General features: G+C 43.1%; 1 non-coding gene across 1 annotated transcript; it reads left to right on the top strand.

Moving 5' to 3' along the window:
- Positions 1-243: 243 nt before the first annotated feature.
- LOC141654385 (small nucleolar RNA R71) lies at positions 244-350 on the top strand. Its single transcript, XR_012547946.1, has one exon. It is a non-coding gene; the product is annotated as a small nucleolar RNA R71 (small nucleolar RNA).
- The last annotated feature ends 23,235 nt before the right edge of the window (positions 351-23,585 follow it).

The following is a 23,585-nucleotide window of genomic DNA, read 5'->3' on the forward strand; positions in this document are numbered from 1 at the left end:
TTAAGCTCTTCTATCATCTCTTTCACTTCCACATTGTTGGCCGATTCGACCGTTGACTTCCCTTTCCTCTTGTGCCTATCATTGTTCCAATGAAAGGTACGAGAAGCCATTTCTTCAATAAGCTCTTTCGCCGTCTTGTGATCTATCTTATCCAAAGCTCCCTTCCCCGAGCCGGAATCAAGGTTCATCTTCATCTCATTGTTTAACCCTTCATAGAAATTGTTGATGAGCTCATCATCCCCAATACCGTGGTGAGGACATAGCCTTTGGAGGCCCTTGTACCTCTCCCATGCTTCATAAAGGGTCTCATCTTCTTGTTGGGTGAACCCTTGGAGCTCACTCTTGATTCTTGCGGTTCGTTGGGGTGGGAAATACTTGTTGAGAAAAGCCTTAGAGACATCATCCCAAGTCCGAAGAGAGTCGGGTTCACAACTTTTAAGCCATTCCTTGGCACTTCCCCTCAAAGAGTAAGGGAAAAGCCTAAGGCGTACGGCATCCTCCGTCACTCCATTGGCCTTGAACATGTCACAACTATCCAAGAACTCGTTGAGATGCTCGTTGGGGTTTTCGGTGGCTCCCCCTCCGAATTGGTTCCCTTGGACAAGTTGTAGCAAGGTGGCTTTCACATCAAAATTGTTGGCTTGAATGGGTGGCTTCACAATACTTGGATTCACCACCTTTTTCGGAGCCAAGTTATCTCTCATTGGAACCGCGGCCATTGTTACTTCCGTTTCCGGTGTTGCAAAAGGATTTTCGAAAGTTTCAAAGACCCGTGGTCCTTCTTGAAGGTTCTCAATTACTGGATTTTCTTGAGGAATCGGTGTTTCTATAAGCCCTCTTCTACGGAGTGAATTTAGTCTTCTCGCGGTTGCTTCGATCTCGTGGTCAATCGGGCGTATTGGTTGACCTCTTCGAGCTCTCCTAACCATGCAAAAAGTCCTACACACTCAAGAGAGGGATTAGTAACAAAAGACTTAGTCTAAACAAGAACGAAAACAATTAATATCTAGCCGAACTCCCCGGCAACGGCGCCAAAAACTTGATGGTATCAAGCTATACCTCGCAAGTGCACGATTCTATCGTTGTACACTATTAAGGGTCGATCCCACAAGGAGCAAGGAAGACTACTAATCGTTTTAACTCTATGGTTTAGCTAAGTCGACAATAACGGGAGAAGGTTATACTAGAACTACCGACAACAAGGTAAAACAACTAAATAAAGAAAATAGGAGAAAAAGCAAGATAAACTAAATGGATGTAATTCAAATGATTTAAAAACCTAAGACTCGGTTCTTCCCAAGCAATTCGTAATTCCACACAATCAAATCTCTTGGCTAATCACAAGGGTAGTTAGGTGAGGAGGTGACGACTCTAATTCGCCTAAGACCCCCCTCTCGGGTTCGAAATAGGACACTAGTACTACCCACCAACCCCCCTCTCGGGTTCGAAGGTCGGAATCCCTAACTCAATACCCGACTACCCCAAAAACATGCATTATTCCCAAGGTAGTCCAATAATTGCTAAGGTCATTAAGCCCCGTCAATTCCCGGGTCATCCCACTCCCTCTCTCGAGGGTCGATTTCAAACGCTAGATTAGAGGTGTCCTACCCCGGTTCTCCCTTTCGGTCTCAACCAAGGTCAACAATAGGGTCAAATCTCGGGTATCCAAATCACAACCTAACCAACTCTCGTTGGTGGACAAGGGTTACAAATCGACACTACCCAAAAGTCAACCCATAAACCAAGTCAATCCTCTAACCTACCCTCACCAATTTCCCCAAATAATTAGCCTTTATGAAATTCAATTAGTGAAATTACTCATGTTGGGTCAAACCGAGCCCTAGTGGGAGACTACTCACTAATCATGGTCCTAATTGCAAAATAGACAATAAAGATGGAATCTTTAAACATGAACATGGGTGGAAGATGAATTCTACAACCAAACATTCAACAATCCAACAATAATTATGAGGAAAAGTGATTTAATCTAATAACAAGGTTGATTAAACTAAAAGTCACAATCTTTTACTCAATCAACTCAAAGATTAAGTCTTTGAGGACAACTATCCAAGGATGAACAAAGGAAAGAGAAATAATGAAAAGATAAACAATGAAAAGAGCAACAATGGTGGAAACAACAACAATTAAACAAGAAAGATGCAAATTTAACATGAACAACAAACAAGAGAGAGAGACTTTGACTAAACTATCAACAAACAACAAGTTTCAACAACTTCCAACAAAAAGAAATCTAACAACAACAAACAACAATGGAAAACAATTGAAGAACAAGGGAGAAAAGAGAAAAAGGAAAGAAACAATACCAACTATTGAAAGGATGAACAATAAGGAAGAACAAGGTAAGAACAATAATAATAATCTTTGATTGATGAAAAATGATTGCCAAGTTACAAAGGATTTGAGTTTTCCTCTCTTAACCTTACAAATTTCTTCCCCAAACTAGGATTGGATCCCTAATTTTCTGGGAAATTAAGTATTTATATCAAGTACAAAGAGTTAGGTGAGAATACAAGAGAGAAACGAAATCTGCAGTAGGGGCATAATTATGCCCGGTCCGGGGCAAAGTTTTACCCGGCGGGTATAATTATGCCCGGTCCAGGCAAAGTTTTACCTGGCGGGTATAATTATGCCCGGTCGTGCAAAGTTTTACCGGCGGGTATAATTATGCCCGGTCCAGGCAAAGTTTTGCCCCTCGGCCGTAATTTCTCCTAGTTACTCCCATTCTTCAAGCGAATCACCTTCCAACTTCGTTCTTCTTATATCTTGGAGCACGGTACCTACAAAAAGGGTTCATAAGTACGGAAAAAATGCCCAAAACATGTCCTACGCGAAGAGTGAAGGGAAAGTAATCGGGTAAAGCTAATACTAACTAAATGAGTTTATAATGCTTCATTTATTATGACAAAAATGGGTCCGGGATATCAAAATATGGGGGTTAAAATGGTGTTATCAGTCATTATTAAGAACGATCTATAACCATTCTTATAACCCTAATATGAAATCATAATTCAAAAGACTTTTACATTTAGTATATTAAATCATGATTCAAAATGACTATCACGTTTTATTTTCACCATAGGCCGTACCGCCGTAACCATCTTTATTTATAATAATTCCTACCGTATATAGGCCATAACCATCTTTACTAATAATAATTCCTTTTGTACCATGTATGCACAATTTATTACTTTTATTTAATGTCACTTGGTTCTATGTCATACTTCCTCCATTCAACTCCACTCTACCAATTTATAAAATGCACAAGTATTAAGGTAACAATAAACAAGTAATTAAAGTACAAATGGATTTGTGCAAATTGGTTTATTAAATCTTGTTGGCTAAACTTAGTGGGCTATTTAGTGGCAATTTGTGTAAATAAGATGTTGTCATTAGGTCAAAAGGGTCATTTGGCATTCTTTTTTTGGAAAGTGGTAGAGTGGAGTTGAATGGATGAAAATAGAAACATGGTAGAGTGGAGTTGAATGGAGGAAGTATATGATATATGCACGTTTTATTACTTTCGATTAGATACTTTTATCATTGCACTGCAGCAATTCAAACTTGGGTTTGGGCCAAGGTAATTTAATATGAACGTAAAAACTTTGATGAAATGAGACAATGAGTGGAAGCAAATTTACAATATGTCCAATCATTTACAACATATAATTAATCAATTGTCAAAAATAAAAATAAGCTAAATTGAATAGATTAAATCAAACTTAACTAAGACTAATGTAATTAATTATAATCGAACGTAATTAATTATGATGAAAAGTTACTTACCTTTCCTTTTTATCACTATTTAAAACGATAGTGAGACGTTACAAGCTTGTGACTCATCAGGGGGCGGCCAGAAGATGCATGGCAAGTGGACATGTTATGTCTCTTCACGTAAAAAATGTTCTAGTACGTCTAAGAATCTAATAATTGACACATAGAAGCTAAAGTATGCCAAAATAAAGCATTGTAGTAATGTTCGATCCCACCATCGTTATCACAGCTAAAGGTCGCATTATTTGAAGAATTGAAGGGTCATGATTTTTATTTTCTTTACAGTAAAATTTTTCTTTACAGTAAAAAAATACCGAGTACAAGTTTTGATTTACTTTGGCTGTAGTTGTCGGTAAAATTCCAGGCCTTTCAATTTCACTGTTAATCTTTTTTTCCTGAAACATGCAATGATTTGGTAATTTCGTATGAAAATTCTTATGATATGAGTTCAATTCCGTCAGCATTAAAATCGTCCGTGTGTATTAGGATAATAGGTCCAATATTAGGCCCATTAGGGCGGCTACCGTCTAGGGTTTACAGTATCGTCATCTATTATATATATTATCTATGTATTGTCATCAAATCAGATCATTCAATAATACAGTTATCATTTATGAATTCCTCCCTTCTCTATAATCTTAACATGGTATCAGAGCCTCTCGCTCTTGAGGCCTAAATAAATTCCGCTGCCCTGCCGGTGGGTGTTTAACCTAGCCCACCGGCGGGATTTCACAATCAATTTCCAATTACCTGTACTTTTCATATTTCCAATCAAAAAAAAAAAAAAAAAAAAAAAATTACTCGTATCATTGTTTGCAGCAAAGGTTTCCAAGGATTTAAGATCAAGGGAACCACAATTCATCTTCATTCCATGTCAAGCCACCTTATGGTGCACATGCCAATTTGATAATAGCATTGATGTTATCAATCGTGGTTCTAATACTCCGTATAATTTTTTGCCGTTCAACCTTTAAACGGATGTCTTTTCTGTTATTCAAAATTTTGTCTAAATAGATCTAAAAAAACAAAGAAACAATTTCTTTTTTTCTTTGAAATTTGATTTAAATTCTCTTCTTCAAGGTGGTATTTAATTTGATATATTTGGAGTTCGAAAAGTTCAACGTTCTCCAAATCTTGAAATTAACGGATAATTTTCCGTTTTATTGATATTTGTCAGGTTCGATTAGGGTTCCTGCAAATTAACTCTTTTTTTTCGACAAGTCCGAAAAACTTAACGTTCTTGTTCGAATAAATTTCTAACGAGTCTTAATACTCGTTTATCTTACCAACCTTGCGAAGAAATTAATGAAGATGGAAAAGAGATGAAGATTTTGATTTTCTTGTCTATTCACGAAGATGAAGAATAGATGACGATTTCTTTTTATGTTTTCTTTGTATTTCTCCAATCGTAAAGTTCGTACATGTACTGCCTTTACGATTGCGGGAGGGTATTAGGATAATAGGTCCAATATTAGGCCCATTAGGCGGCTAAAAATCTAGGGTTTCTGATATCGTCATCTATTATATATATTATCTATGTATTGTCATCAAATCAGATCATTCAATAATACAGTTATCATTTATGAATTCCTCCCTTCTCTATAATCTTAACAGTGTGACTACTAACTAGCTTTACACAAAAAAGGGTATGTATTGTATGAGGAGAACAATTATGTTGTAGAAAAAGTCTTAGGTCTTCCGTGATCATTAATGTGTCCCCTCTATAAGAATTTTTATTAAGTAAAATAGACTTTTATGATTTGATGAATAAGATGAATACATAAGAGCATATTTATAAAGTAAAATAGACTTTTATAGTTACCTAAACTTGAAGATACAATATTATTAAAGATCTAATTTCGTAATATCAATAATAATATTTTCCTAATAGCATAACAATAGAGTAGAGAGAATTATAACATTTCCCTGCAAGATGAATGGGAGAAGCGGAAGTCGAATTTTGAAAAGCAGTATAAGAAGATGAGGAGATGAGGCATCGACATAATCTTCGGAGAACCGGTAACCAATCTGCGACGCCCCCACGTACAGATTACGTTGATCACTACATTTTCTTAGTACTACGTACTACTCCATGATTTTTTGCTATCTCTTAAGACTAATAAAGTTATTGGCTTTATGAACATTTTAGTTTACGTCTTTATTTCTTAATCTTTGTGTCAAATAAAAAATGCAAACAATTAACCGGGATGAACCGAATAATTTACTTCTTTATTTCTCCATGGACCGATCTATCTGCTCCGAGGCTGAATATAAATGAAGAATAGTCCAAGAAACAGCTGAATAGGTGAATAGGTATAAGGTATGGGCAAATATAGATTGAGACTTGACTCCATAACTTTATGTGCACATGCAAATAGACTGAATAATAAGAATTAAATTCTAGTAAAAGGGACAATATAAACTAGTTTACTGACAAAATAGAGGAAAAAATGGAATGACAAAAGTAACAAACCATTGGACAGTTCGTACTCGTACATATATTACTGAATTTATGACTTTTATTGACCAATGTCAATTAGACACAATATTGTATACGACAATTAGTACAATTACTATAAGTACTGAAAACTAAAACATTATATTAGGGTTGGGACAAACTCCAATTAAATTGGATGTGACTTGTGAGAAAAAAAAAAAATACTATGATTAGTCGAATCTACGGTAAAATTGGTGATGATTAGGGTTTTAGTGTTTTACATAAGTATATAGTGTTAAACTATGTCGAAACACTCCTAATAGTAGAGTAATCCGTGGTAATTAGGGTTTATCTTATTAAAAACATTCCTAACATAAAAATGTATATATAAATTATAAATTAATTGAATCTACGATAAAATCAGTGATGATTAGGGTTTTAGTATTTACATATATAATCGTGTTAAACTATGTGGAAATTAGAAACCCTCGTAATAGTAGGGTAATCAGTGGTGATTAGGGTTTATCTTATTAGAAACATTCTTAACATAAAAACGTATAAATTATAAATGAATGAAATACCTAAAAATGGAATATGTAAACAAAGTGCTGGCATAATGTCACAACTAATGTGTTAATGCCACAAATCCCATGACACATGAATAAAAAAGAATCTTTCAATTTATGCATGACGTACTTATCGTGGCTTTAAACATTACTCCCGTGAAAATATCAGTCCCCTAGACAATTGACTTGAACTGAGGGTGAACAATATCGTCTTAAACTATGTGGAATCATCGGCGGGAAATATTTAGACGTTGTGTATGTCATTATTATTGTCTTAATCGTAGGGTAATCTTATTATGTAAATCTAGCTGAATAATACGTTACGAGAACATTCGATTGCTCTCAATGATATACCATCAATAATAAGTTGTAGAAGTTAATCATTCTTGAATGTCACCACCTTAATATTGTGATGCATCGATCACTAGCTAGTCTCAAAATGAGACCCGACAAATGGATATTACCTATTGTAAGAGGTCTACCATGACTCTAAAAACAAACAAAAGTGTACTATATATTTAATGTGTAAACTAGTAGTTACACGCTAGTAGTATTATTGAGTCATTCGTACGTACTATATAATTAGGGTTCCACCAACACGCATTGAAGGGTCAAAGTGACATGAAGACCACACCCCTTGTCTTTGCTACTCAAGGAAAAACCAATCAACATTTCAACAATTGTACAGTAATTTACACAAAATCTCATTGAAGACAGGCGATATTTGTCAGAAGCTTGTGACGGATACCGTTTTCTTTCACAAAATGCTCATGAAAAGGCCAGTGGGAAGCATATGGGGGGTGCCCCACCTTGTCCCCTCTCCCTTTTTGTGAGAGGTCACAAGCTTGTGACGGGATTAGCCCGTCACAAGCAAGACTAGCTGAGTAATTTATTGCACAAATTCTGATTTGTGATGCGTTATACGATTATGACATCTCACAATTTGTGGTGATATCATAAGTCATTTTTTGTCAAAAGTAAAAATAGCGGAATGTATTGAGTGTCTAATAGGTTGATGATAATATCACCACTTATCTTAGTTCGATTATCATAAATTTAACTTGGATTTAAAAATCTTATAAGGCGTGTGTAATATAGGGATAAGTGTAACTTGTTAAATTTATAAAATGGTTTATATATCACATTAACTTCTAATGGGGCATATTCTACACCGCTGACCAAGTCAACATATTGAGCAAGGTCAAAGATATCCACAACAAGTCAACGACTTTGACAGTCTAGCCGATGCAACCCATCGGCCTGTCAACTGGGGTCTCGGCGACAACCACCGGTCGGGACACATATCCGCGTACTCATATCCAAGACCCCTCTACGGCCTACCATAGGTCCATCGGCCGAGGGTAGAACGGTCTTTCCACCTGCTAGCCACTTGGCCACTTGGCCACTACGTGACAAAAGGTGAAAGCCTATAAATACTCCTCAACCCTCATTGAGGAAAGGATCCACAAATTAACGTAAGAATCACTATTCATCTGGTAATATCTTCCTTATCTCTCTACAATATATCCTTAGTCAGGTAATAGCAACTTATCCCATTAAGTTCACTGACTTGAGCGTCGGAGTGAGTACGCTTGGCACAAAGCCAAGCCCTCAGTTCGTTCATTGTTGCAGGAGAGGCCGAGAGGAACGATAGAGACGTAAGGAATCCAACTCAAGACATCATTCTACAAGCCACGGGTGGTAACAATACTTGCTCTGGAATTACACCCGGAACAATTGGCGCCGTCTGTGGGGATAGACACTAGAAGCTAGTCACATTCATTCCCAAACAAAAATACACACAAAAAACCCACCCCAAAAGCCAAGAAGATGTCGAAAGAACAAGAGGCATTCGTGACCGACGAAACCGAATTCTACCAAGATGATACCGTCCACAAATCTGGAGCTGTGCAACCCTCCGCCGGTCAAGTGATTCAACCGGAGTACGGGATGCCAATAATACCAGACACTCCGCTGTCTGCCGACCAGGTCACCATCATGGGACATGTGGTTGACATAGCAAAACTGAAGATGCTCCTGGACCTAATTGGGAGTACGCCGGCTCACACTGTGACGCCGACAAGAGCGGCGGAAACCGTCCAGGAGACCAGGGCCCAAAATGTGACCCCAAGAAACTTGAACGGAGCATTAGGAGAAGCTGACCCTGTCAAGACACCGGGGGAGCCCAAAGTGGTCGTGGTGGACCTAAGTCCTTCTCGCACTCGTGAGAAGACTGTGTCGCCGCGGCACGAACGAGGCACACCCCGGAGGAGCGAGAGAAGCCCAACTCGTCAGAGTTGGAGAAGAAGCCCGATTCGCCAGAGTCGGAGGAGAAGTCCTTCTCGCTACGAGGAGAGAAGCCGAACTAGGAATGCGAGGAGCCGATCGCCGCGTGTCGTCCGACATGTAGTCAGGCAACCCCTCAGCGCCTACGTCCTAGATACCCCGGTGCCGACTAAGCTGAAGTTACCACCTATAGCATACAAAGGGGAAGGTGACCCGACTGACCACGTCGAGGCTTACGAGTCTCACATGTCAGTATGGGAGCAACCTGATGAGATTTGGTGCCGAATCTTCCCAACGACACTGCATGGGATGACACAGAGTTGGTACAAGGGGCTGCCCGACGGGTCGGTATACTATTACGCCGACCTAAAGGACGCATTCCTAGCCCAGTATTCCTGCAACAAGAGGAGGGCCGTGGAAACATCGGACCTCCTGACTATCAGACAGGAGGGAGGCGAGTCTCTCCGAGGTTATTTGAAGAGGTTCGACGCCAAGGTTCAGCAAATTCGTGAGCTGAACAGCGAACTGGCAGCCTTCGCGCTAATGAAAGGCCTCCCAAGGGGAGACCTAAAAGACGAGCTCATCAAACGCGGCGGCCTGACCTTTGATGTCGCGGAAGGGTCCGATCAAGCCATTAAAGTGGAGGACTACCACAAAATCTGGGTAGGCCCCAGCGGGGCCGACCACTCAGAGAAGAAGAGCCACCGGGAGAACAACCCGAATGAAGAGCGCCGTGACAATAATCGGTCACGGTCTGGCCAGCCTGCCAGGAAACAGGACTCGGCGGGCGCCGGGGGGAGTTCGGCACCGTACTACCGGAAGCAGTACAATAATCACACCCCTCTGGTCGTATCCGCCGCCGAGGTCTTCACCCTGAGCAAAAACGAAGGTCAGAAGTGGGAAAGGCCCCCTAGGGCGAGAAGTGACGGTGACACGAGCCGATCGTGAGTACCACGGCCACACCGCCACTTAACAAATGATCTAGGCATCGAAAAACGCCATTGAAGATCTAATCCGAACGGGAAGTCTCGGCAAATACGTAGCCGGAGGCCGAAAAACAGATACCGACAGGTCAAATAAGGAATCCGTTTCTGAGCGAGTAGGAGTAGTCAATGTCGTCATCAGGGACGACGAGAACGGTGGGTCCGCTCATGGGCACGAACGGCACCTGAATGAACTATATCAGGCCATCAACTTTGTGCCCAACACAGCAACCCCCGCTTCCAACATCCCCGATATGACCATTGGGAAGAAAGACTACGAGGGAGTCATCGCCCCTCACAGTGACCCACTTGTGGTCCACCTGGACATAGCCAACCACTTGGTGAAGAGATGCCTGATTGACACGGGCGCCTACACGAACATTATGTACAGAGAATGTTTCCTCGACCTCGGTCTGAAAGTTGAAGACTTGAGCTCCTACACCAAACCGTTGTACAGTTTTTCTGGGGCCGGCCTGGTACCCCTGGGATCAATCAAGCTGCCAGTAATGTTCGGCGAGGGAAGTGCGGCCAGGAACGTTATGTCCGAGTTCGTGGTCATTGACGGCTCGTCTGCCCACAACGCCCTCATAGGCCGGGTCACTTTGAGCGAAGCCGACGCTGTGATGTCCATCCGGGCCCTAACATTAGTGTATGTCTCGGACCGGGGGGAGGCGCATAAGCTCGTCTCGAAGACCGAGGAGGATCCCGGCTTATGGGAGGTTTACGCTAACGGCCCTTCCACGGCGAATAGCTCGAAGGCCGGCATCGTTATTGTCAGCCCAAACGGAGACATGTTTGAGCACGCTTTGAAGCTTACCTCATCGGCCTCAAACAACGAATCCAGGTACGAGGCGGTGATAACCGGAGTTGAGCTAGCTAAAACCGCCGGGGCAGAGCGCATCATGGTGAAGACAGATTCACTCTTAGTGACCAACCAGATCAAAGGAGAGTACGAAGCCCGGGACTATGGGACGATAAAGTATCTAGAGAGGGTGAGAGCTGGCGCTTCAGAACTAAAATCCTTCCAGATACAGTACACCCCCAGATCCGGAAACGTTCGGACCATCGGCATGGTCGAAGGAGCAGAGACCGAGGAGGTAGAGATTGATCCGGGCCGCACCGTAACTGTCGGTGTCAACCTGGAACCAAAATTCAGAGCCGACCTCCTGGACCTGCTGAGGAAGAATAAAGATGTTTTCGCCTACTCAGCGGCCGAGATGCCAGGCGTGAGCCGGGAGGTGATTGTTCACAAGCTGAACGTACTCTCCACCGCTCGCCCAGTCAAGCAGAGAATGAGGAACTCCTCGGCCGAGAAGGATGAAGCCATCAAAGCCGAAGTAGATAAATTACTAGCGGCGGGTTTCATCATGCCTTGTACTTATCCTGAGTGGTTAGCCAATGTTGTAATGGTGAAGAAGTCATCGGGGGCATGGAGAATGTGTGTAGACTTTACCAACCTTAATAAAGCATGCCCCAAAGATTGTTATCCCTTGCCTCGAATAGATAGTTTAATTGACGCCACGGCGGGCTACACCATGCTGAGCCTGCTGGACGCCTTCTCAGGGTATCACCAGGTATTCATGGCCGAGAAAGACATGCCTAAATGCGCATTTATCACTTCTAACGGCACATACATGTACAAAATGATGCCGTTTGGTTTGAAGAACGCCGGAGCAACGTACACAAGGCTGGTGGACAAAGTGTTCCAAAATAAAAAAGGACGGAACATTGAGGCTTACGTCGACGATGCTATTGTAAAGAGCAAGTCTGACAGCGAGCACTTGGCCGATTTACACGAGACATTTTGTTCACTAAGGAAATACAAGATGAAGCTCAACCCAATGAAATGCAACTTCGGTGTCCGGGCAGGTAAATTCCTAGGTGTACTTGTCAGTGCCAGAGGCATAGATGCCAATCCAGACAAAGTCCGAGCAATCCTAGACCTGCCGGAACCAAGGAATCGAAAAGAGGTTATGATGCTGACCGGGAGAATGGCGGCTCTCGCCCGCTTCATCTCTCGGTCAGCCGTCAAAAGCACCCCATTCTTCAAAGTGTTGAAGGGGAATAAAGACTTCAGCTGGGGGGAGGAACAGAGCACGGCTTTCAAGCAACTGAAAGCTCATCTTCAGACTCTCCCAACTCTGTCCAGGCCGGTGCTGGGGGAGACGCTATACCTATATATAACAGTTACCTCGGCCACGGTCAGTGCTGTGATCATCAGGGAAGAGGACAAACAGCAACACCCAATCTACTTTGTCAGCCATACGCTGTTGCCCGCCGAGAGAAATTACCCACTGATTGAAAAAGCAGCCTTCACCGTCGTCGTTGCCGCGAGGAAGTTAAAACCTTACTTCGACGCACACCCCGTGACGGTCCTAACCGATCAGCCATTGGAGAAAGCTTTGGAGAAATTCGAACGATCCGGTAGGCTCGTCAAATGGGCAGTGGAACTCTCTGCCTTCGGCATTCAGTACAAACCAAGGCCTTCGATAAAAGGGCAAGCACTTGCAGATTTCCTAGCCGAATGCACATATCAAGAGGAGCCAAACCCAGGTGTATGGGAGGTTTACACCGACGGCTCCTCCACGACGAACAGCTCAGGCGCCGGCATCCTTATCATCAGCCCAAACGGGGACGAGTTTGAGTATGCCTTGAAATTCACCTTCTCGGCCTCGAACAACGAATCCGAATACGAGGCGGTGATAACCGGAGTCGAGCTAGCTAGGGCTGCTGGAGCAGAACACATTGTGTTGAAGACAGACTCACTGTTGGTTACTAACAAAATCAGAGGAGAGTTTGAGGCTCGGGACGACGGAATGGTAAGGTACCTGGAAAGGGTAAAGGCCGACATAGCGAGATTGAAATCTTTCCAAATCCAATGCGTTCCCAGATCTGAGAACAACCGGGCCGACGCTCTCTCAAAACTTGCCAGTTCAACCATCAAAAATATCAGCCGAACCGTGCTAGTGGATATCAGGACCGCTAAAAGCATCACTGACGCACTCTGCGCGGTGGGCAACATCGAGGCCGTGACAACGTGGATGACTCCCATAATGAAGTACAAACTTGCAAATGAGTTGTCGGAGGACCGCAATCTCTCGGCCAAGATAAAGAGGATCGCCGCCAGGTACTTGTTGTTTGAAGGAGAATTATACAGAAGGTCCGTAATAAGACCACTTTTGAAATGTCGTCGCCCAAACCGACGCAGAGCTAATTTTGACAGAAATTCACGAAGGCATCTGTGGTCACCACATGGGGGCAAGAACGCTGGCCCACAAAGCTCTCCGAGCCGGCTATTTCTGGCCCACCATGCTTGCGGATTCCAAGGCTAAAACCAAGAAATGCACGAACTGTCAAATGCATGCTCCGGTGATACACGCCCCTTCCCGAGACCTACAACCGGTGCTTAATCCCCTCCCTTTCGCACAGTGGGGGATGGATATGCTAGGGCCATTTCCAACGGCCTCCGGAGGAAGGAAGTTTTTGATCGTCGCCGTTGACTACTTCACCAAATGGGTTGAAGCTGTAGCAGTACCGGCAAAAACCACAGCGGCCGTCAGAAAGGTAATCTGGGAAAATGTTATAACTCGTTTCGGATTACCCCAAGTTATGGTATTTGACCACGACCGAGAGTTTTGGAGTGACCTGATAATGAACTGGTTAGAAGAGCTTGGCATCAAGTTTGCATACTCCTCCATCTGTCACCCACAGAGCATCGGGCAGGCGGAGGCGGCCAACAAAACAATCCTCAACGGTTTGAAAAAGACAGTTGAAGACCTTAAGAAAAGGTGGGCCGATGAACTACCCGGCGTCCTGTGGTCCCTTCGGACCACGGAGAAAGAAGCAACGGGGTACACCCCCTTCCACTTAGTCTACGGCTCCGGCGATCCCGCAATCGAAGCGACGGTGCCAACATTCAGAACGGCTACCTTTAACCCAGTTGAAAACGAAGAAAGCCTGAGAGCCTCCCTAGACCTGGTCGAAGAAAGCCGAGATACGGCACGCCTCAACTTGGCAGTATACCAAAACCGGATGAAAAGAGCCTACAACCGAAGAGTCCACAAAAGGGACTTAAAAATAGGAGATCTGGTCCTAAGGAAGTCGGCCGCCACCAACAAAGGAAATATTCATGGTAAATTAACGGCCAACTGGGAGGGACCCTACAAAGTAGTTGAAGAGATGAGGCCGGGTACATACCGGCTGACCGACATGGGGGGCGTGCCATTGATGAGCCACTGGAACACTGACAACCTAAGAAAATACTTTGTATAAGCGGCGGAGGTGTCCAAAACCATTGTCGGCACCCCGGCGCGTGTTTATATCTAGTGAAGAAACATCCAAATTTTCCGCCAGTATTTATCTCCTCCGTGGTCGATACGCAAGAAGAAACGTATACTCAGTGCAATTGAGACGCAAATCTAGCGGTCAATATGCCTACACAGTTACGAACGCTGTCGAGCCGCAACCCCGATTACCTCGGCCAAAGCCGAGAGCGACGGGGAACACGTCGGTCGATACGCTAGAAGAAACGTATACTCAGTGCAATTGAGACGCAAATCTAGCGGTCAATATGCCTACACAGTTACGAACGCTGTCGAAGCCGCAACCCCGATTACCTCGGTCAAAGCCGAGAGCGACGGGGAACACGACGGTCGATACGCTAGAAGAAACGTATACTCAATGCAATTGAGACGCAAATCTAGCGGTCAATATGCCTACACAGTTACGAACGCTGTCGAGCCGCAACCCCGATTACCTCGGTCAAAGCCGAGAGCGACGGGGAACACGACGGTCGATACGCCAGAAGAAACGTATACTCAGTGCAATTGAGACGCAAATCTAGCGGTCAATATGCCTACACAGTTACGAACGCTGTCGAACCGCAACCCCGATTACCTCGGTCAAAGCCGAGAGCGACGGGGAACACGTCGGTCGATACGCTAGAAGAAACGTATACTCAGTGCAATTGAGACGCAAATCTAGCGGTCAATGTGCCTACACAGTTACGAACGCTGTCGAACCGCAACCCCGATTACCTCGGTCAAAGCCGAGAGCGACGGGAAACACGCCGGTCGGCACGCTAAAGACGTTAAACACAGTTGGGACATGCATTCAAACTGCCTCGGTCATACCGAAGGTAAAAACGAAGGCACTCAATTAATAACGCAAAAAGACAAGTGAGGGATTGTGATCAAAGCCCCGGCCAAGCCAAAGGCCAATAAGACGAACTTTATTGAAAACAGTTACAGAGAGAGTACAGACGACGGCCGTCCCCGTAGGGATAAGTCTAAACACAACCTACCAAGAGTTTTACTAACAAAACACGGGAAAGAAAAGCAAAAGATTACAGACATATCATTTGAAGCGCCAAAAGTGGCAGGGAGGAAATGCTCAATAGTTGGCCCCCGAACAGCTAAAGCTATCCGAGATGCCGGGTGAGTCCGTGACGACCGCCCGTCTCCCTATGCCATTCGTTTCGCCCTCCATCGCAGCGAGAATCTTCGGTGGCCGGCTCGAAGAGGGCTCGACATTTTCAAGTTCCTTGACCTCTCACCCTCCTTCACCTTTGCATCATAGGCCGCCTTGGCCTCGCCTATCCGAGCCGCCTTCGCCGCCGCCGCCTTCTCCCGCCGCCGCTTCCGCAAAGATCACCATCTCATCCGTAAGTCGCTTAAATTTATCCCACGGGAAGGAGCCGTCGGGATGAGCTTTTGATTGCCTCCCGGTCGCCTCCTCGGCCTGGTCCCGGTATTGGGCGCACATTTTAGGGAGGAGATCATCTTGAAGCATTTCGATATCCTTCTCCTTTTGAGCAAGGGAAGCCCGCGTGTCCCTGAGCGCCTCCGCCTGGTTATGGAACAAATGCTTCCACTCTTCCCTCTTGGCAACCACGGCGTCATAAGCGCCCTTATACCGGTCCCGCTCCTCCATCATCTTGGCAGTGGCGGCATCAGCATCCTCGACTTTGGCCCTCTCGGCCTCCAGCAGCTTCTCAACTTCCCCCACACGCCTCTTGGCAAAGCAAAGAGGTCCGCTTAGCCTTCCGGCTTCACCCTTGCAGCGGAGAGATCAAGCTTAAGCTTTGCGATCGGCGGGGCGATTGGGCCACGGCTTTTTTCCTGCTCCATGATGTGAGAGCGGCTATACGGGTCCACTTCGCCACCTCTTATATATTTTCTCACCCTCCGCCACGAGCTCGTCGGAAGAAATCTTTCGAATCGAGGAGTCAACGGTGACATTTCTATCACCCGTCTTCTCAGCCGCTTCTCGAGCCGCCGCTCGATTAGAACGGCTAGTGCCGACGGCGGATCTACAAAAAATTTACACAGAGCATCCACGTCAACACGCATCGACACATCAGAAAGTCGGTCATCAGGAATGTCCAACGAACCAGCTAAGTCTGAACCGCAGGTTAGGTCCGTACCAGTCTGGACCCTCTTAGTCGGAGGGCCGGTTGGGGCAGCCTTCTCCTCGGCAACGGTGGAAGCAGACGGTGACACTTTTCTCTTCCTCAGAGGGGAAGGAACCTTAGCAACGGTCACCACCCCATCAGTGATATCGATGACCTCCAAATGATCCTTCTGGACCACGGGAGTTGAGGAGGGGGTTGACAATGACGCCGCCGCCGTTTTGGACGCCGCCTTCTTCGTTCTCTTCGGCACGCCTCCGAGAACCCGTGCCTGGGCCGCCTCCGGATCCAAAGCCTTCAGCTGCCTGTCCATCAGCTCGTTGGGAGCTAGTCTGCGATCAAGCTTGGTAGCCGTAGGACGCCGTTGAACAACCTTCCCATCCTTATCAAGCCCCAACCTCTTTAAGGTCTTCTCGGACAGATCCCGGCCAAATCGGTCTGCAAGAAATCAAGCAAGAGTTACATATAAGAAGCGAAACAAAGCTCTAAAACAGGGATACAACAGGCAAAGATGGGCCTCACACCGACCCCACTCACCCTGGTTGAGGGCCGGTATGAGGCCGACGCGGCAAAGCAGCTCATCCTGAAGGATAATCTGAGTCGGGGGCAGCCATCCCTTCTCAGCGTCAAACAGCTGCATCGCCCGTTTTTCCTCCGCAGTAAGAGGGACCATCGAAGCGTCCATCTTAACTTTACCCCGGGAGACACATCTCTCATATTCTTCCCGGTTCTCACACCGCAAGTAAACAAGGCTCTGGAAGGACCGAGACAATGGGTAGTCCTCAGGCACTTGGACGTACACCCACCGCCGATGCCAGTCCTTACAAGAAGTAAGCTTAGACACGGAGACGACGCCTGGCTCCGTCTGCACGCTGTACCACCCCACTTTACCGGGGATTGACGGCCGTAGATGATGAAGGCGGCGGAATAAGTTAACTGTCGGGACCTCCCCCCTAAAGAGACAAAGCCACACAAAGCCGACTATCGTCCTTATGGCCAACGGATGCAGTTGAGCCACAGCGACGTTCATAGCTTTGATGATGGCCATGACGTGTTCATTCAAAGGAAACCGGAGCCCATACTCCAGATGCCTGATATACACGCCGATGTGACCAGGGGGAGGGCAACAGACCGCCTGACCCTCCTCAAGGATAACGATCTTGTACCCATCACCGAAGGAGAAATGGCCTTCGAAAAGAGTCCCGCCGGAACAGCTGGCGAATTTATTAGTCCAGGCGCGATCAAGACCAGTTGTGCATGCCTCGCCATGATCCGGGACAGACGGCCTCTCAACAACAGAAAGAGTCCTCTCACCATCAGAAGGAGTCCTCTCATCATCATCAGCATCATCATCCTCATCCTCCCACTCCTCCACAATTGATGGATTAACTACGGGAGAGGGGGACCTAGGACCCCCAAACCTTATCGGGATGGCCTCTAGTATCCCCTCCCCATCAAGACGCGACGGGGAACCCCCCGGCGCCGAAGCGCTAATCCCAGCGTCAGCAGAAGACATGATAGCAATGATTATTTAACAAGAGAAGAAAGGAAATTTGTTTGTTTACCTTAAAGAAAAACACTCACGGAGTAGCAACCCGAAAATTAGAAGACAAAGAAGGCCTTGGAAGTTTAGAGAGAAGAAAATTTTGGAGATTGAAATTGGCGGCCAATTTCACTTTAACAACCGCCCTATTTATAGGAAAAAGCCCATAAAGAAGGACCAATCAGGGAAAAGCCCATGAAGCGTCGGCCACCAATCGAGAAAGACACGTGTCGGACATGCAACCACTTTAACGTCAATCGTTGCAACGATTAAACGTCAATCAACGCAAAGTGAACAAGCGTCTTCAACACGCCCTTCATATCTCTCGCCTATTCATTTTCCTCAACAAATTCCTAGGTATCTGTTCTCCGCCGGCCACATGATCAACCATGCTAGGGAGCACCACCGGGGGCAATCAAAACGACCGGCAAGACTCTCAACCCCGGTCTCGGCCGCGTCGTCATTTTCTCTTCCACATCGGTGCCCTTTACGCATCCATGCGGTGGGGGATATATATGGTGCGGCCTAATAAGAACCAGGCCGAGATAGAAGAAGCCGATCTGAGAAAAATTTGTAAATTACTTTCGCAGAATATACGCTCAACATACATCGGAGCCCATACCACGGCATAGACTACGCTGGGGGCAAATTGATGGGGCATATTTCGCACCATCCGACAAGTCAACATATTGAGCAAGGTCAAAGATATCCACAGCAAGTCAACGACTTTGTGATCTAGCCGATGCAACCCATCGGCTCTGTCAATCGGGGTCTCGGCTACCGACAACCACAGGGACACATATCCGCGTACTCATATCCAAGACCCTCGGCCGGCCTACCATAAGTCCATCGGCCGAGGGTAGAACGGTCTTTCCACCTGCTAGCCACTTGGCCACTTGGCCACTACGTGACAAAAGGTGAAAGCCTATAAATACTCCTCAACCCTCATTGAGGAAAGGATCCACAAATTAACCTAAGAATCACTATTCATCTGGTAATATCTTCCTTATCTCTCTACAATATATCTTTAGTCAGGTAATAGCAACTTATCCCATTAAGTTCACTGACTTGAGCGTCGGAGTGAGTACGCTTGGCACAAAGCCAAGCCCTCAGTTCGTTCATTGTTGCAGGAGAGGCCGAGAGGAACGATAGAGACGTAAGGAATCCAACTCAAGACATCATTCTACAAGCCACGGGTGGTAACAATACTTGCTCTGGAATTACACCCGGAACAACTTCTTTTTAATTTTTAATTTTAAAACCTTTCATAATAATTTTAGTTAATTCCACGACAATGACAGAAATTCGTCTTTATTTAACGTGATTACAATAATCATCTTCTTACATTTATTATCACCATGTGGAACATCGAAATGCATTCCAACTATTTCAATCAATATAATCTTTACACCATCATCTCCTATAAAATCATTTCACATATATATTACTTATTAAGTTTCAAATTATCCATTCCGAATCACCTCTAAAACCTAATTAGAATGAGCTTTTCCAATCTAAATTAATTAACCATAATGACAGAGCCTGCCAAGGATTAGCAAGGAGTGATCAACCCTGTTGAATAATGAAAAAACTGAAACTTCAAGTTAAAAATGAAGCCCCCTATGAAATTCCTCGTCCTCTCTAACGTTAAATCCTAACTACGCAACTGGCGATCTAGTGGTATTTCAATTTTAACTACTCAAGTACATACTTACCTTAGTTACCTTAGACATGTATATAGTACACCACTTTAGTGGTTGCTAATTTGCTATAGTACACATAGATGACTAGAGAGAATATAAACCAATACAAACCATTCAAATACTATAGACAAATATTCAAATGACAACATTCAAAAACAATGAAAAGTATGGAGAATATGGGACTTGTGAATTGAATGAAAAAATTGGTACGTAAAAGTGTAAAAGTAGGTAATGCCTAAAATATAATAAAAATAAAGGCGGTTAATATTGTTGGTACAATTTTACTCTATAAGGTTCAGAGTCACATGCCTAAATTGGAGGGTGTGATCATTTATTGAGGGATTGAAATGACTTATCATGCATTTTCTACCAGAACTTTTCATTTTTCCCCGTTGATCAATTCTTTCATTTTGTGGGTCAAAATGAGGTGAAAACACTTACACAGGTGTTTCAGCTATCATGGGTCGGGTAAATGCGCAAGGACTGAGGTTAATGACTAAAATTTGAGGGAAATTTTCAAGTTATAGCCATCTCCAAGCAAGGTCAATTGTTAGGTTATGACCTTGCTTGATTACACTAATCACCAATTAACCAAAAAATTATAATGATCTTTGGAGAGAAAAGGTCAATTTGTGACCTTTGGTGGAACAAATTGACCCAAATCATGACCTATATGTGGCGATATGTGATTGGTTGACAATATTAATAATTAATAAAAAAATATATATATGAAAAGGTGATATAATGTGGAGAGATGTAATTAGTTGGAAAGTGAAAATTGATTGGGTTGATGACCTAGGTCGTGACCTTCTGCTTGGGTGAGTGAAAGTAGACCAGGATAAATAAAGTGAAATTAAGAGTAAAACAGGTTCGCGACCTAATTAACGCGGCCTTTGTTTGGAGATGCTCACAAACAAATAAAAAATGATTAAATGCTTGAGATGCTCACTTTATTATGACTATGATTGATTTAAGAGTGTTTATACACTGTATGAATGAATGATTCATCAAGCCTCGTGGACATGTTTTCATCTCTTTAGACCATGCCTAAGTAAGATCACTAACTGGGTCGTGACTTTGTTGGGTTACCCTAATAATAGTAATTAAAGATTATTAAGGTGGTAATTTGGTGACCTTGAATAACTCAGGGTCAACTGGTTACCTTGAGTTGAGTTGGTGACCTTGTTGGTGACCCGGTAGGTGGCATTCTTCCATTGGCTGGAAACAAAAAAAAGTACAACCGTCAAAACAAAGGGAAGGTGACCTTTGGTTGAGTATGGTGACCCGGTAGGTGGCAGTCTCTCATTGGCTGAAAAGTGGAAAATAATTGAGTTGCTGACCTAGGTCGTGACCTTCTGCTTGGGAAGATAAAAGTGGGTCAAGATAATTAAGGTGTGATTAAGAAGAAAAATATTGGTGACCCGATTATCTCGACCTTCTGCTTGGGGATGGTCTAGTTTCAGCCTCGTTAAGAGCGATCTTGTAAAAATATTATTGTATGAACTATGTTTTCTAAACTTCAAAGCATGTCACCTGATAAAAATGGTTCTTGACTTGATATACGCGGTTTGCAACCTTGTAGAGTTAAGAGCTACTATCATGTATACTTGGGTTTACCCACTGACTACCAAAGATAGCAGCTGTGAATTCCATCATTATCAAAAAAATATCTAGAAAATAATTATATGCTTATTTATTTGTTTATTTAGTTCATATATTCGAGCTGAGTAATAACATTACAAATTACTTCCCCTGTCTAGCTATTCCGATTAAAATACTCCTCTCATCCTCTTAAATATTAAAAATGGGCTGTGCTTTTTCACATACGAATTTTACTCTTTTACATACGTTTTTTACATTTTTACCCTTGTCATTTTTTTCTTATGTCAGCTCAAAACCAATTACCCACTTCTTCCCTTCCCAGTTCCCACCTACAGCCTACCCTCCTTCCTCCCTATACTCTACCCCACCGTTCGACATACCCTCCATGCTCCGGCGTCCCTGTTATAACGCTATTTTCAAAATCATTTGTCAGACTACCAACCATGTACAACCTTACAATTCTAATTTCACAACCATTTATGGTTATTTTAATTTATGCGTGAGTGCTGGGTTCCTGTTACTCGCAAAACGACATACATCAATAATATCTCTTTAATGATTGTTGCTGCTCAATTCAATCAGGACATGGAATTCCATCAAGAAATACACGAATTGCGCAGACCACCATAAACTATCGCCAACGCTAATTCAATTGATTAGATAAAATTGAACAAACCTAATTTATCATTTAACAAACAAATAAAAATGATTAATCAGATAAAATTCATACAATAAAATTAATAATTGATAAACAAATAAATCCCTTCATTAAATGGAAATTTAGGATCCATTGTTCTAGTCCTTTTTTGCCTAGGTTTTAGGTATGGAGGGTATTAGATGGAAAATTAATGAAAAAGTAACATCCGTATGTGAAAAAGTAACATCCGTATGTGAAAAAGTAATTCCGATTAAAAATTGTGAATAAATGTTTGAAATGGAAAAAGTAAATAACTTGGTAGATTGCAAGAGTAGAAATTTTACAAAATAATTAATTATCCCAATTAAAATAATCCTCACGTAAAATATGTAGTTTTTCGACTCATGTTCAAGTACTATATTATGATTAATGGTACAACCCAATTAGAGCAAAATATTACGTATTTTAAGATAAGTTATTCTTTTTAACACGTGAACTAGTTTTGTGATCCGTGGAAATCACGAATTATTTCGTGTTTGCTTGTTCATTTTGTTTACCATTGTCAACCTTGTTTTTTCTTGTAATTTTGTTGTTGTTTGTTATGTTAGGTATTTGTTAATGTGCATCAGCAAAAGAGAATAATTAAAGTATAGCGCTGTATGCGCATCTTTTTTTTTTTTTTGTAAGAGTGACTGACAATAGAAAATACAGTAGTTTTTATATGTTCTCTTTTTTATTTTAGTTTTTATATGCTCTCTTTTTATTTGAACGTGGCTTGCAAAAGCTTATGTAAACATTTTAATATTGTGACGTGGCATTTAACTAATGTTATGTAAGCATTTTGATATTGTGACGTGGTATTAAATTGATGTTTTAGAAACCCTTTTAATTAGATTGTATAGATTGTGGATACTCTGTATAAATAATTTAGTTCAAAGACACTTTTAAAATAGTAGTTTTTTTTGTAAGACTTTGTTTTTCTGGATAAATTTCAGTTTACTTTAATTCAGGTAAGCTCTATTCACTTTAATCTAATTATATTTAATTTCATTCATTTAAGTTCAGATCGATTTAGCCCTTTAAACCTACAAAGAATAGAGCTTAATTTGTGAGTAGTAGTTTTATTTTGAAGGATAATTGTACAATGAAAGAGTGGGCCATTTAGCCAATTGGGGGACAAAGTGTCAAAGTGAGATAATCGTAAGCCAACCCAAACTAAAGTAACATGGCCAATGAAAGAGTGGGCCGTTTAGCCAATTGGCCCAGATATTATGAACAAAGCCCTGAACCAACCTGGCTCGAATGAAAACTAGATATATTGACGTTGGTAATGTTTGTACTTTGTAGCCCTCCGAGACTCCGGTAAGACGGTCTCATAACATTAGACCAAGCCCGACGGAAGAATACCCAAATTCAACCCTTAGAGCACCCACAATAGAGAGGATTGAGCATCCTCTTAACTCTTCCTCTTCTAAGAGGACATCCTCTCTATTGTGAGGCATATGTTACATGTCCTCTTAGCAAGAGGAAGATGGTTACTTCCTCTACTTTTAGAGGAAAGTAAACATTGGCTCTAGTGCCCACTAACCAACCATTATTTGCTATGTGTCTAATAATTTATTTATTA

This window comes from Silene latifolia, chromosome 4, assembly GCF_048544455.1.
Source record: "Silene latifolia isolate original U9 population chromosome 4, ASM4854445v1, whole genome shotgun sequence".
Classification (NCBI taxonomy): domain Eukaryota; kingdom Viridiplantae; phylum Streptophyta; class Magnoliopsida; order Caryophyllales; family Caryophyllaceae; genus Silene; species Silene latifolia.